Raw genomic sequence first — 15,781 nt, 5'->3', positions numbered from 1 at the left:
TTATTTCCGTAATCCTCCTCAGTTTTAAAATGTTCTTTCCATGCCTACTTTTATTCCCTTTGATGCCTTTATTTGTTAATTACTTATTCTCTTTCCTTAGTGCCATAGCTTTTAAAATTTTCTATCTATGTCTGCATTTTATTTTGCTGTTGCTATTTTTTAGTTCTTTCCTCTCTTGATCCCTTGGCTTTTAATATTATCTACTTTTATCGCGTTCGCTGTCCTTAGCTTTTAATTATTTTTTCTTGTTTTTTTTTCGTGCATTCCCTTTATAATTTTTCTTTCTATGTCTCTCTTTTTAGTTTGCTGTTGCTATTGTTTAAACATTTCCTTATTTCTTTAATCACCTTTACTGTTAACGTTTTCTAGTCTACTTTTATCCTGTTTATGGTCTTTGTCTATTTTTTAATTATTTCTCATGTTTACTTATCACTGTCACTTTTTGTATGTTCTACGCACATCTCCTTTTTAGTTAGCTGTCCCTATTTTTTAGTTTTTCCCTTTGTTTCCCGAATCCTTCTCGCTTTTGAAAAGTTCTTTCTACGCCTACTTTTTTCCCTTTGCCATCTTTTAAAAATTATTTCTTCTCTCGATTCTTTGCTGTCGTTTTTTAGATTTTGTTTCTTTCAAACTCTGTTTTAGTTTAATGGTGGTATTTTAAATTTTTTTTCTTTATTTCCTTAATCCTATTTGCTTCTAAAATTTCCTGTCTACTTTTATTCTTTTAGCTGTCTTTATTTTTTTATTATTTCTTGTCTTTCCTTAATGCCTTCGCTTTTTAAATTGTCTTTCTACAACTCTATTTTATTTTGCTGGCCTTTTTAAAATATTTTTTCAGTTTATTTCTGTAATCCTGGTCACTTTTTGGATTTTTTTACTTCTATCCCGTTCGCTGTTTGTATTTTGCTGTTTTTTTCTTCTTTTAACAATTTCTTGTCTGTTCTCAGTGCCCTCGATGTTTAAATTTTCTTTCTACATCTTTTACTTTGATGTCCCTATTTTTTAGTTTTTCCCTTTAAATCTCTAATCCCTCTCGATTTTTTAATGTTCTCTCTATGTCTATTTTTATTCCCTTCACTGTCCTTTTTTTATTTCTTCTCTTTCCTTAGTGCCCTCGCTTTTAAGATTTTCTTTCTACGTGTCCGTTATAGTTTGCTGTCCCTATTTTTCAGTTTTCCCCTTTATTTCCCTAATCCTCCTCGCTTTTTTAATGTTCTTTCTATGCCTACTTTTATTCCCTTTGCTCTTTTTCTTAATTATTTCTTCTCTTTCCTTCATGCCTTTGCTTTTTAAATTGTCTTTCTACTTTGCCGTTTTAGTTCGCCGTTTTTGAATTTTTTCCTATTGCGTTAATCCCCATTGCTTGTAAAATTTTCAGTCTACCTTATCCTGTTCGCTGTCTTTATTTATAAATTTTTTTCTCATCTTTCCTTAGTGCGGTCGCTTTTTACAATTTCTGTCTTCATCTGTTTAGTTCGCCGTTGCTATTTTTTAATTCTTTCCTGTCTTAGTTCCTCGGCTTTAAAAATTTTGTTTCTCTGTCTGCTTTTATCTAGTTTGCGGTCTCTGTTCTTATTTTTTTTTTCTGTTTGTCCTCTTGCCAGTTGGTTTTGAAATTTTCTTTCTATATTTACGTTGATCAAACTCCCTATTATTATTTTTTAATAGGCTTCTGTCTTGGTCACCCTTTTTTATTTTTTAGATTTTTCATGTCTTTCCTAAAAGATGTGACTTTTTAGTTTTTCCATGTGTAATTTTATCCCATCCAATGTGTTAATTTAATTCTTTCCTGTCTGTCCCGCAGCCTGCGCTCCACTTAATTAATTTTCTTTGTATGTCTCTGTTTAGATCGCTGTCTCTATTTTTTTTTTACTTTTCTCCTCTCTTAATCCCTTGGCTTTTAAAATTTTGTTTCTATATGTACCGGTGCTCTAGTTTGCTGTCCCTATTTTTAGTTGTCTGCTGACTGTCCTGTACCTCTTTCCATTTTCAAGTTTCCTTCTATGTGTACTTCCATCAAGCTCCCAATCCCTAATTTATTTTTCTTCCTGTCTCTTATGTATCCCATTACTTTTGAAATTTTTTTCTTTCTCATCTTTTATTCGGTTTCCTCTCCCTATTTTAAATTTTTTTTCTGTTTTCCTTACCCTGTCATTTTTAAAATTTTCTTTTTATGTCTCTGTTCATCTCATTGCCTTTCCCTTGTTTTTATTTCTTTCTTGTTGTGTACTCTGTCGCTTTTAAAATTTTATTTGTAAATCTCCATTTATCTAGTTCCCCGTCCATTTTTTTCCTCGCTGTGTTTCCGGTAGCCTGTTGCTTTTTATTTTCTCTTTTGAACCTCCCTCTGTAAAGCTTCCTCGAACAATCATGTAAATTTCCTGCCTCTCTGTCCTGTTCCCTTTCTAGTTCTCAGTCTATCCATCTTATGTGCTCTCTTTTTTAATTCTTTCGTGTGTTTGTCACTTTTTAATTTCTCTATGACTGCCTCTATCCAGCTTCCTGTCCGTCTTCTTTGTTGTTGGTGGTTTTTTTATAAATCTTTCTGCTTTGTTCCCCTTTTGTAGTTTTCTACATGTCTCGCTCTATCCAGTTCTCCATCATTGTAAAATGACACCCCCACCATCCCTCTGTCTCCTGTCTGTGTCTGTCTCATTCTCTGTCCCTCTCTGTTGTTCCGCTCGGTTCCTCCCCTCTCTCCCCCCTGCTCTCTGACCCCCCCGCCCCGCCCTTATTTATTCCTCCATCTCCTCATCCTCCTCCTTGCTGCACTCCATTTCTGTCTCTCTCATCACCCGTTGGCGGTTCCTCATCCCTCTCTTGTTCCCTGTATCCCATTTTTTGGCTCCCTGTCCCATACCTGTTGTCTATCTTCCTCTGTCCTTCCTCCTGCTTTCTTCTTCCCTCTTTTCCCTCTGTCCTGCTGCCTTTGGGCTCTGAGACTTGGAGCCAACTCACTGCCGAAATTTTTGATGCGTGTAAAGAAACAAACCTTTGCTGCCTCCTTTGCGCTCCTGGATGCGTTTCCAGCCGCTGGGCTCTGGGCAAGTGGCTGTGGTTGGGTCCAGGGGAAGGGGTGATGTGATTGTGATTGTGATTGTGATTGTGATTGTGATTGTGATTGTGATTGTGGATGTGATTGTGGATGTGATTGTGGATGTGATGTGATGTGATGTGATGTGATGTGATGTGATGTGATGTGATGTGATGTGATGTGATGTGATGTGATGTGATGTGATGTGATGTGATGTGATGTGATGTGATGTGATGTGATGTGGGGCTGGGGCTGGGGCTGGGGCTGGGGCCCCTGTTCCCGATGGGCTCCAGCTGTGGGCTGGGGTAGCCCAGGTGGGACCCATGAAGTGAGGATAGGGCTGGGCCAAGGGTTTAAAAAGGCTGCAGGTGGGGATGGGTGAGGGCAGCCCCCGGTGGTCCCTGTGAGGCTGAGGTTGGGGCTGGCCCTGCTATGCTAAGGGGCTCTAGCTGGGGAGGGGGCTGCCTGGGCACGCTTGCCTGCAGCACCCGGCTGAAGAGTGAAACCAAGAGGCTTCCGCAGGCAGTTGTCTCCGGCAAGGAACAGCCTATCCCCGCAGTGAGGAAGGATCTCTCCTAGCGATCCCCGACAGAGCATGCCACCAGCACACGGTGCCAGGAGCTCGGTGCCTCTGTTGGCCACACGTGTGAGCTGCCATGAGTCTGGGAAGCCTCATGGGAGAGGAGCACTCGGGCCCCTGCTCTTGGGTGGGTGAGGGTCGGGCAGCCAGCACTGCAGAGGAGGAAGGGGCAAGGGCAGAGAGAGAAGCCTCGGGGCAGTAAAGGTCTCCTGCCGGTCTCCAGCAGCTGCGGTGAGTTGTGCGTCCCGTCTCCTGTGTGAGGGCCCATCCCTGCGGTGCTTCTCCAGACCTCTGCCTACCTCCTTGCTCGTCCCTGCCTCCGTCTACCTTTCCAGCTGCCCGACTCCCTAAAGCTTTTTGCTCTTTTGTCAGCACTGTTCTGTACACCATCGCCTTCTACATTTCCAGCTCCCCACCTGCTATTATTTCATTTTTCCCGCGCTGCCTTCTTCCCCGTTGTTTGTGCAAATTGCATTTCTAGGTCTCCCTCTAGTCAGCATGACCCCTCTCTGTTTTCAGTGACTCCCTGTGCTCTGTACCCTGTCGCTCTTCCAATGTCATTTCCCTGTGGCTGCCTCTCCGATATTTAACTTCTTACCCATACGGCCAGTATCCCGTTGCTTTCTAAATTTTCTCTCTCTGACTCCAGTTATCCAGTTTCCTGTTCGTGTTTTTAATTTCTTCCTGCCTATCCTCTACGTCATCACTTTTAAAATTTTGTTTCAATGTCTCCATTTATTTAGTTTGCTGACCCTATTTTTTTTCCTCTCTGTTCTTAATTTCTTTGCTTTATATATTTTCTTTCTATGTCTCTGTTTTAGTTTGCCGTCGCTACTTTCTAATTTTTTCTCATTTTCTTAATCTCTGTTGCTTTTAAAATTTTCTGTCTGCTTTTATTCCATTTGCTGTCTTTTTTTTTTTATTTATTTCTTGTGTTTTCTTAGTGCGGTCACTTTTAAAATTTTCTTTTCGTGTCTCTCTTTCAGTTTGGTGTCTCTATTTCATAATTTTTTCCTTTATTTCCCTAATGCCTATCACTTCTTAAATGTTCTTTCTATGTCTACTTTTATTCCCTTTGTTGTTTTCTTTCTTTTGTGCCGTTGCTTTTTATATTTTCTTTCTATGGCTCCGTTTTAGTTGGCTGTCACGATTTATTAATTTTTTCCTTATTTTTTTCATCAACCTCGCTTTTAAAATTTTCTGTCTGCTTTTATTTGGGTCGCTGTATTTTTTTTTTAATGATTTCTTGTCTTTAGTAGTGCCTTCGCTTTGTAAATTTTCTTTCTGCATCTCTGGCTTACTTAGGTGTTGCTACTTTTTAATTTTTCCCTTTATTTCCCTAATGCCCCTCGCTTTTTAAATGTTCTATGTCTACCTTTTTCCCTTTGATGTATTTATTTTTAATTATTTCTTGTCTTTCATTAGTGCCCTCGGTTTTATATTTTCTTTCTACATCTGTTTTAGTTTGCTGTACCTATTTCATAATTTTTTTCCTTTATTTCCGTAATGCTTGTTGTTTTTTAAGTTTTCTTTCTATGTCTACTTTTATGCTGTTCCCTGTCTTGAATTTTTAATGATTTCTTGTCTTTCCTTAGTACTGTCGCTTTGAAAAGTTTTTGTCTATGTATGTCTCTTTGTTCACTGTCGCTATTTTTTAGTTCTTTCCTCTCTTAATCCATCGGCTTGAAAAATTTTCTACTTTTGTCTTGTTCGTTGTCTTGATTCTCAAATTGTTTTCTTTTGCTTTACTTTTTGCCATGACTTTTAAAATTTTCTTTCTACGTCTCTGTTTTAGTTTGCCGTTGCTATTTTTTAATTTTTTCCTCATCTCCTTAATTTTTCTTTCTTTGTACCCCTATTCCGTTCGCTGTTTTACTTTCTTCATTATTTCTTGTCTTTCCCTAGCGCTCTCGCTTTTAAAATTCTTTCTATCTCTGCATTTTCATTTGCTACCAATATTGTTTAATTCTTTCCTCCCTTAATCCCTTGGCTTTTAAAATGTTGATTCAATGTCTACTGTTATCTACTTTGCTGTCTCTGTTTTCAGTTTTTTTCCTATCTGTCCTGTACCTCATTGTTTTTAATATTTTCCTTCTATGCCTGCTTTTGCGAAGCTTCCTATCTCTGATTTTTATGTTTCCTGCCTGTCATGTACCCTGTCACTTTAAAAATTTACTTTTTATGTCTCTGTGTTTTTAGTTCGTTCTCCCTGTTGTTTAATTTTTTTTTTTTTTTTTTACTTCTCATAGTCCTTGTTACTTTTAAAATGTTCCATGTCTACTTTTATGCCGTTTGATGTCTTTAGTTTTGAATTACTTCTTGTCCTTCCTTAGTGTTGCCTTATTTAAAATTTTGGTTTACGTCTCTGTTCTAGTTCAGTGTCCCTATTTTTTCATCTTTTCATTTCTTAATCCTTGGCTTGTAAACCTTTGTTTCTATGTCTACTTTTGTCTACTTTGGTGATCCTATTTGAAAGTTTTTCCTCTCTGTCCTGTATGTCATTGCTTTTTAGATTTTCTTTCCGTGACCTCTTTTATCAACAGGCCTATCCTTATTTTTTATTTCTTTCCTGTCTCTCGTTTAACACATTGCTTTTAAATTTTCTTTCTATGTCTGATTTTATTGAGATCATTGTCTGTATTGTTTCTTATTTCTCTTGTTTCCTTAGTGCCCTTGCTTTTTCAATGTTCTGTCTGCGTCTTGGCTTATTTAGTTTGCTGTTCCTCTTTTTTTTAGTTCTTTTTTCTGTTAATTCCTTGGATTTTCAAATTTTGTTTTTATGTCTACTTTTATCACGCTCCCTATCCCTATATTTTATTGCTTTCCTGTCTGTCATGTACCCCCTCGCTTTTAAAATGTACTTGCTATGTCTCGGTTTTTTGTTTGCCGTCCCTGTTTTTTCATATTTTCCTCTCTTAATCCCATGGCTTTTAAAGTTTTTTTACATGTACTTTTTTTTTCATTTTCTATCTATACTTTTTAATCTTTTCTTCTCAATCCCCATCGCTTTTAAAATTTACTTTCTATGTTTGTTTATTTAGTTCACCGTCATTACCTTTTTTTCTTTACTTCCCTAATCCCTGTTGCTTTTGATATTTTCTGCGTCTCCTTTTGTCCAGTTCGCTGTCTGAATTTTATTTTTTTTCTTGTCTGTCTTTTACGCCTTTGCTTTTCAAATTTTCTTTTTGTCTGCATTTTTGTTCATTGTCCTTATTTTTCAAATTTGTTTTCTTTCTTAATCCTCTTTTTTGAAATGGCCTTTCTTTGACTACTGTTATCCTGTTCACGCTCTTTATTTTTTGTTTCTTGTCTTTCCTTACCATTGCTTTTTAAATTTTCTTTCTACGTTTACTTTTATCAAACTCCCATCCCTGTTGTTTAATTTGTTCTCGTCTGTCATGTAGCCTGATGGTTTTTTGTGGAGAAGAATTAAGAGGTGGCCTAATGAGTACCAGCTGATTGAAGAACAGAAACAGGTGAAGGGAATTGTGAGCAGACATGTGATCATTGCCAGAAGGAAGATATAAGAGAGGCAACAGAGAGAGACAGAGGTGCAATGAATGGAGAGAGATGGTAGGGCTGCCCTGTTATGATAAAGGCTGTGCATGTATGCCGCAACAAATGGCGCCCGAACAGGGACTGAAAGAAGAAAACCTGAAGAAAGAAGGTCTTGGAGAAAGAAAATAGAAATATCCGGTGGTGAGCCCCGCTGAACTGCAAAAGCCGTTGAAAAGAAACAGGAAAAAAGCCGTTGAAAGGAAATGGGATAGAAGCTGTTGAAAGGAAACAGAAAAAAAAGCCGTTGAAAGGAAACGGGATAAAAGAAAAAAGCCGTTGAAAGGCAACGGGATAAAAGAAAAAACGGATACAGAGGTGAGCAGCCGCGGGGAAGTTATATGAACTTTATACGTTAGTCATGGGGCGGTCGGCATCTCAGTAGAAGAACTACAGACGAGGAAAACTTTGCAACTAGAAGTTCTAGAAGGAATATTGTGTGTATGCAGCTCTGCAGAAGTTGCATCCTGCAGAGCAGGATTTGCAAAATGTGACTGATTTAGCAATTCTGGAGGGAAAACCAAAAGATAAGAAAGATTCATTTGAACTTGCGCCAACGGCGGATGAAGCTTTACAGAAACAGAGGCTAAAGATGAACTTGTTCTAGTGAATGTAATGGCAGCAATTCTGGAGAGAAAATCAAAAGATAAGAAAGATTTATTTGAACTTGCGCCAACGGCGGATGAAGTTTTGCAGCGATAGAGGCTAAAGCACCATTTGTTCCCGCCCTCCCACCCCAAGAAGATCTGCTGCGGGGATTCGTACCCACACACACACATGTATCAGTGATGTTCTAGAGGAAAGTGAACTGTGTGATGGAGAATAGGAAAAAGAATTAGAAATATTAAGTTTGTGTAAGGAGGTATGCAAATCAATAAAAGAATATGGGTTATGGAGAATAGGAAAAAGAATTAGATTAAGGAGGTATGCAAATCAATAAAAGAATATGGGTTATGGAGAATAGGAAAAAGAATTAGAAATGTTAAGTTTGTCCACCATATGAGGTGATTAAGGAGGTACGCAAATCAATAAAAGAATATGGGTCACAGGTTTCATTTGAATATGAACTTGTTCTAGTGAACATAATGAACAATTTGGCAATTGAGAACAAAAAAGGGGGTGATGTGGAGAAGAATTCTGGAATTGGGAGTTTCGGATAGGACTTTGGCAATGCTACAAAACCATAAACAACAAGGGGGAGGTGTGGAGAAGAATTAGGAGCTGGCCTAATGAGTACCAGCTGATTGAAGAACAGAAACAGGTGAAGGGAATTGTGAGCAGACATGTGATCATTGCCAGAAGGAAGATATAAGAGAGGCAACAGAGAGAGACAGAGGTGCAATGAATGGAGAGAGATGGTAGGGCTGCCCTGTTATGATAAAGGCTGTGCATGTATGCCGCAACAGTTTTTCATTTACTTTAGATGTCTCCGTTTTAGTTCGCCGTCCCTATTCGTTAATTTTTTTCCTTTATTTCCTTAATCCTGGCACTTTTAAAATCATCTATGTCTACTTTTATCCAGTTCCTGTTTCTATTTCTGAATTCTTTCCTGTATGTCACGAACCATGTTGCTTTTTAAATTTCCTTTCTATGTCTACTTTCATCTAGTTAACTAAAAAAATTTTAATTTTTTTACTCTCATAGTTCTTTTCGGTTTGAATTTTTGTTTCTAGGTGTACTTTAATATCATTTTCTGTCCCTATTTTGTAATTTTTTCCTGTTTCTTGAATCCCATCGCTTTTACAATTTTTGTTCCATGTCTACTTTTATGAAGACGTCTCTGTCTGATTTTTCATTATTTCCTATCTGTCCTACTTTTAAATTTTCTTTCCTTGTGCATTTTTTATCCAGTTTGCTGTCTCTTTTTTTTTTTTTAATTCATTCTAGTCTGTCCCGTACCTGGTCGCTTTTAGAATTTTCTTTTTATGTCTCTGTCTAATTAGGTTTTTTTGCTTTTTAATATGTTTTTTTCTTCTTCACTTTAGAATTTTTGTTTCTATGGTCACTTGTATGTATTTTTATGTCTCTATTATTTGCTTTTTTCTTATCTGTCTTCTACATTGTCACTTTTAACATTTTTTTGCTGTCTATTTTTATCAAGATGTCTAATCTTATTTCTTTATTATTTCCTGTCTGTCCTGTGTCACGTTCCTTTTAAATTTTTTTCTATATCTACTTTTTTCCAGTTCACAGTCTTTATTTTTTATTTCGTTCTAGTTTGTGCCATACCCCGTCGGTTTTTAAATTTTGTTTCTGTGTCTTTGTTGATTTAGTTTGCTCTTTTTGTTTTTTTAACTTTTCCTTTATTTCTTTTATCTTGTCGCTCTTAAATTTTTTTTTTATTATGTCTGCTTTTATATAGTTCCTGTCCCTATTTTTTTGTTTCTTCCTTGTCTGTTGTGTACTCTCTCAATTTTTCTATTTTCTTTCTACGTCTCTGTTTATTTAGTTTGCTGTCCTTATATTTTTATTTTTTCTTCCTTTAATAACTTTTTTCAATTTTTTTATGTCTACTTTTATCTAGTTTTCTGTCCCTATTTTTTCACTTTTTTTTCTCCTCTGCCTTGTGCCCTTTTGCTTTTAATATTTTCTTTCTATGTCTACTTTTATCAAGCTGCCTATCCCTATTTTTTACTACTTTCTTCTTTGTCACATACCCTGTCACTTCTTAAATTTTCTTTGTCTCTTTTTTTTTTTTCTCTTTTCTTGGTTCATCCCGAGGTCTTAGAGCGTCTTCTCGGCACGCTTTTATCTCTGGAGTGTAATTCATACCCCTCTCGATTTGTCAGAACATCTCTCGGGTCATCCTCTTCCTCAGAGCAGTCTTTTTGTCCTCTCCTCCATCTCGCTCGCTTCCAGTGGGTCAGCATCTCCCTCGCGACGTCAGTACTCTGTTCAAACCCCTTTCCGAGTACCTTTGTGTCCTCGAGCAGTCTTCTGTCTCTCCGGTCGCCTCAGCACCCCTCTATTTCTGTCACGATGCTTCCTGCGATGTGGGAAATAGGCACTAGAGCTGAGTCGGGCATAGTAAGCAATGACTAGTGGGCTGAAATAGCTGTTAGTTGTCAGATGTCATATTGTTAGTTAAGTCATAAGTGTCCCGAATTGTTTCACTTCCACAGGTGGTACCCGCATCTCAATACAGCAGTCTGAAAATGGCAGAGGCATCACAGGCAACTGGCTGAGGTAAAGGTGCGGGAGATGCGTATTGGTGCGTGTGCGCTCTCGTCTTGGGCAATATCTCAGCATGTGTCATTGAGTTTTATTTTGGCAGGTGTTGCACTTAGGGTCAGAGGAGCAAAGCAGCACCTTGACAAGCGGTCCCAGAAAGTGAGGCGAGAGTCAGCCGGGTTGGCATCTGAGAGCAAAGTATCCTGCAGCAATTAAGCGAAGCTTTCACCTTCAGTTTTGTAGGTGCTGTGCGGGCTGCCTTTAGAATTGCGTAAGGATTTGAGGTGAGATGGGTAGTAGAGAGGAGGAGCACGGGACAGGTGATGTCTCACAAGCAGAATGGTATTTTTGTCTTTTGCAATCTTAGGTGCCACAAGTAATGTCAGCCGCAGCCTTGGACTCTGGAATTGGCAGGGAGCGGGCGAGCGGAACCCCATGACGTGACTGAGAATGAGGGTGTTATGCAAGATGTTGGCGTCTACAGTCATGATCCTTACTGCTGGTGTACTACAAAGCTAAGTTGGGGCTCCAGTGCCAGAGAGGGATTGCGGGAGCAAGGGGGTGGGGTTGGCAATTGCCCGAAGGGTTTTTACAGGTAGTGTAGGGCCGGGGCCTGTCCGGGCAGTGTCCCTTTTGGGCAGGTAAAGGGAGGCGGCTCCTCTTGGGCATGATGCTAGAGTGTGCCGGGCAGGGCGGTTCCAGCCTGTATGTGTTGTGTCATTTGTGTGGTCTGTCTTCTGTGTCTTAGGCCTTCCTTGGGTCTTGATGCCCACATTGCTCTTTGCGTTTGAGGAGCACAGCAGGTGCCTGGGGCGCCATTTCTAGGGTCCCGAAAGCCTGTACTCATTGGCATAGCGCCCATCGGGCGCTTGTTTTCTTGCGTGACGAGCTTAAAGTGCACATCTGTCTGGCTTCTTGCGAGCGTCCGCACGGCCCTCTTCTGCGGCGTCCCTGCCGGCTGCGTGAGGTGCTCCGCTCTCTATGTTCATTTTTCATGGACTCGGGTTTCTTCCCCGCATCCTTAAGTTCTTAGGTGTCGCCGGCCGGCTTCTTGCGCATACATCCTATCAGTTCTGAGAGTAACTTCTCGTCGCGGGCCATGATGTTCTGCTCTTTCTCTGGGGTTGCCATAGAGCCGCCTCATGTCACCGTCACGGTCCCGACGGTCATCTTGCCTGATGGCGTCTTCTGTCCGGGTGTTGTTCTTCTCACTGAGAGTTTTCTCTTGGCTTTGAGGTGCGTCGTTTGTAGGGTTCCGTGCAGTGTCGGTGTGTGCTTGTGTGTGTCTGGCTTGGAGCCGCCCTGCCCGGGGGCGTAGAGTCAGGGGTAGGTGGAATAGCCATAGGAGTTTGTGGTCAGCATGTCGGTATGCCTAGACGGTGGGCGCAAGGGTCGTACGGCCATCTCGGAAGCAGTAGCCGTTGGCGGGTTGTGTGGTCAACTCTTTCAACAGTGTTTTATGGGGATGAGCCCAGGTGAGTGGGAGGGGCTCTTCAGGGGTAATAAAGCAGATAAAATCTGAAAGGCTTGTATGGGTGGGGCTCAAAGGTTGTGGGTTGGTGTGGGTTTTTAGAGGGACGGGATGTATAGTGGGATTCTAGATGGCATTCCTAAATGGAAAGGAGACCTCTTTCCCTATCGCTTGGATAGGGAAAGTCCCTAGACTTGTTCCCCTATCGCTCTGCAACCGGGTGACTAGTTCGACACTTCTGTTTTTGCAGGTGCAGAGGGACCAGCTGCCCAGCAAAAGGCGACAGAGGAGAGGGGAGCGGATCGCTGTAAGAAGGTGGGTTGGTGTGTCGTATTAGAGGGAAGATGTGACTGGTGGCTATATGATTAATTTATGGTTTTGTGTTTTGTTTTTTTTTTTTTTTTTTTCCCTTTTTTAATTTGAAGGTGCAAATTGAGGAGCGATGTGGGATATGGGCATGGGAGCTGACTCGGGCAGGGTGAGCAGGTGAGCACTGATTGGTGGGCTGAAGTAGTGATTATTTTTCAGGTGTTGAATTGTTGGTGAAGTCATAAGCAACCCATGTTGTTTGGGCCTTACAGGTGGTGCACCAACCTCAGCGTGGCGCCCCAAGCTGATGGAGGCCAGGGGCGGTGAGCTGTTCAGGTAAAGGAGTGCAAGACAGAGATTGGTGCAGGTGGGCTGCGGTTTCGGGCCGTATCTCCTCATGTGCCTTTTTGCTTGGTTTTTTTGCAGGCGCCGCTCTGTGGGGCCCAGCTGCTGCCAAGAGGTCCGAGCAGGTGAGGCAGTTGTGGGCAGGGTCGGTGTCTGATGGGTAAGTATTATATGGCGACTCAGTGCAGAGTTTTGCTCTGGTTTTGCAGGTCCTGTGCAGGCTGCCTTTGGCATTGGAGGAGGGTTTGAGGTGAGCTGGGTAGTACAGGGGAGGAGCACGGGGCTGGTGATTTCTGGCAAGCACAATGGTAACTTTCTGTCGGTATCCTAGGCGTCAGAAGCGACAATGGCCGCGGCGTCGGACTCTGGAATCGGCGGGGAGCGGGTGAGCGGAACCCCACGGCGCGTCTGAGGTGGGGGATGTTGTGGGAAGGGTCCCTGTGGATCGATGTGCTGCTGACTGACGGCAGCGTTACGTGTGGAGTGGCTTGTCTTTGCAGATGATGAAGAGGAACCTGGATTCATCCAGTGGGCTGGCTGTGGTTTTTCTTTTTGAGGATGGGTTCAAACTTCCGGCCCTCCTAAAGCTAAGTTGGGGCACCGGCAGGGCACCAAGGGAGGGTGGGGACTGGGTTGGTGATTGCCTAAAGAGGTTTTAAAGACAGTGTAGGGCAGGGGGCTGTCCAGGGACAGTCCCCCTTGGGCAGTTAAAGGGAGCAGGTTACTTATCAGCATGATGTTAGCGTGAACCGGGCAGGGCAGTTCCAGCCTGTGTCTGTTGTTGTGTAGTTTGTGTGGTCTGTCTTCTGTGTCTTAAACATTCCTGGGCCTCAATGTCCTAATTGCTCTTTGCGCTCAAGGGACACAGCATGTGCCTTGGCCACTATCCCTAGGGTCTCAAACGCCCATACTCATTGGCTTAGTGCCCATCAGTCTCTTCTTTTTGCGTTAAGCTTAAAGCGTGGATCGTTCTTGTGTCTTGAAGTTTCCTGACGGTCATCTCTTGTGGCACCCTTCCTGGCTGCGGGAGCAGCTCTACTCTCTAGACGTCCATTTTTGCAGACTGGGATTGTTTCCCTGCATCCTTATGCTCTCAAGTCTTGAGGCCAAGCTTCTTGCACATCCATCTTCTCAGTTTTGAAAGCAACTCCTTGTCACGGGCCATGACATTCTACTCTTTCTGTGGTGTTGCCATAGAGCATCCTGACGTCACAGCCCTGCAGGTCTTCTTGCCCGACGGCGTCTTCCGTTTAGGTGTCATTCTTCTTGCCAAGAGTTTTCTCTCCTCTTTGAGGCGCGTTGTTTGTAGGGTTCTGTATAGTGTTGGTCTGTGCATGTGTGTGTTTGGCTTGGAGCAGCCCTGCCCGGGGTTGTAGAGTCAGGTATAGGTGGAATAGCCATAAGAGTCTATGGTTAATATGTTGATATGCCTAGACCGTTGAGGCAAAGGTGGTACAGTCATCTCGGATTGAGTAGCCATCAGCAGGTTGTGTGGACAGCTCTTTCAATGGTGTTTTATGGGGAGGTGCAGAGCCGTGTGGGAGGGGCTGGTCAAGGGTAGTGGTAGTAAAGCAGATTGAATCTCCAAGGTGTTAATGCTTATATATTTGGGGCTTAAAGGTTGTGGGTTGTTTGGGTGTGGTTTTTTATTAATGGCAGGACGTATTGTTGGATTCTTAATGGTATTCCTAAATGGAAACAAGACTTCTGGAATTGTTAAGCTATTGCTCTGCAACTGGTGACTTCTTCGATGTTATTGCTTTTTCAGATGCAGACGGACAAGCCACGCACCAAAGGGTGACGTAGGAGAGGTGAGTGGAGTACCGTAAGAAGGTTGTTGCATGGTATTAGTGGGACGATGTGACTGGTGGCTATATGACTACATTATGGTGTGGTGTTCTTTTTATTTGAAGGGTGCAAAGGGAGGAGGTATGTGGGATACGGGCACTGGAGCTGACTCGGGCAAGGTGAGTGGTGGTTGGGGGGCCTAAGTAGCGGTTATTTTTCAGGTACTGCTGGTGAAGTTATAAGCAACCCATGTTGTTTGATTCTACAGGTGGTGCAGAAACCTTAACATGGCAACCGAAGGTGACAGAGGCTGGGTGGGTGAGCTGTCAAGGTAAAGGAGTGAGAGACACGAATCGGTGTGGGCAGGCTGCAGTTTTGGGCAGTATCTCAGCATGTGCCTTTTCCCTTGGGTTTTTGCAGGGGCCGTACGCAGGCTCGGAGGGGCGACGCTGCCGCATGCTGACGAGGGGTCTGAGAAGGTGAGGCGGTTGTGGGCCGGGTTGGTGTCTAATAGCGAAGTATTGCATGGCAACTCAGTGAAGTGTTTCTCTGTGATCTTGCAGGTGCTGTGCGGGCCGCCTTTGGAATTGGATGAGCGTTTGAGGTGAGCTGGGTAGTAGAGAGGAGGAGCATGGGACTGGTGATATCTCATAAATGCAATGTTAACTTTGTGTGCCTTGGTATCTTAGGTGCCACAAGTAACGGTGGCCGCAGTGTCCGACTCTGTAATTGGCGTGGAGCAGGCAAGTTCAATGCCATGATTCTTGTGAGGATGAGAGTGTTGTGAAAGAGAGTGGTGTCTACTGTCATGATGCTTACTGCTGGCATGCTGTTTTGTAGTTTTTTTTTTTTTTTTTCAGATGCTGGAGGGGAACCTGGTGATTGCAGGAAAATATCTGCTACCAAATGTGTTTTTTGTCAGGATGCATGCAGACTCCTGGCCCTCTCAAAGCTAAGTTGAGGGATGATGGCTGGGGAGGGGGCAAGGAGACAAGGTTGGCAACTGTAGGGAGGTGCATTTAAAGTTTATGTAGGGCAAAGGGCTGTCCAGGAACAGTCTCCTTTGGGCAGTTAAAGGGAGGGGGTTACTCTTCAGCATGAGGCTAGGGCAGGGCAGTTCCAGCCTGTGTCTGTTGTTGTGTAGTTTGTGTGGTCTGTCTTCTGTGTCTGAGGCCTTCCTCGGGTCTCGATGTCCTCTTTGCGCTCGAGGAGCACAGCATGCACCTCGGGCGCCATCCCTAGGATCTCACCGATGAGAATGCCCATACTCATCGGTGTAGCACCAATCGGATGCTGCTTTTTTTGCATTACAAGCTTAAAGTGCGGATCGGTCTCACATCTTGAAGTTTCTGGACGGTCATCTTTTGCGGCATCCTTCCCGGCTGCGTGAGCAGCTCTTCTCTCTAGCCGTCCGTTTTCATGGACTGGGATTTCTTCCCTGCATCCTTAGGCTCTTAGGTCTTGGCCAGGCTTCTTGCTTGTACATCCTCTCAGTTTTGAGAGTATCTTCTTGTCACGGGCCGTGAGG

General features: G+C 42.6%; 1 long non-coding RNA gene across 1 annotated transcript; it reads left to right on the top strand.

The window, feature by feature from the left end:
* The first annotated feature begins 3,872 nt into the window (after positions 1-3,872).
* LOC142077399 (uncharacterized) lies at positions 3,873-11,096 on the top strand. Its single transcript, XR_012671780.1, has 3 exons — positions 3,873-8,031; positions 10,292-10,355; positions 10,444-11,096. It is a non-coding gene; the product is annotated as an uncharacterized LOC142077399 (long non-coding RNA).
* Positions 11,097-15,781: the final 4,685 nt, after the last annotated feature.

Source organism: Calonectris borealis, unplaced genomic scaffold, assembly GCF_964195595.1.
Source record: "Calonectris borealis unplaced genomic scaffold, bCalBor7.hap1.2 HAP1_SCAFFOLD_240, whole genome shotgun sequence".
NCBI classification, from domain to species: domain Eukaryota; kingdom Metazoa; phylum Chordata; class Aves; order Procellariiformes; family Procellariidae; genus Calonectris; species Calonectris borealis.
The sequence above is the reverse complement of the archived record's forward strand: the minus strand, read 5'-3'. Positions and strand labels throughout refer to the sequence as shown.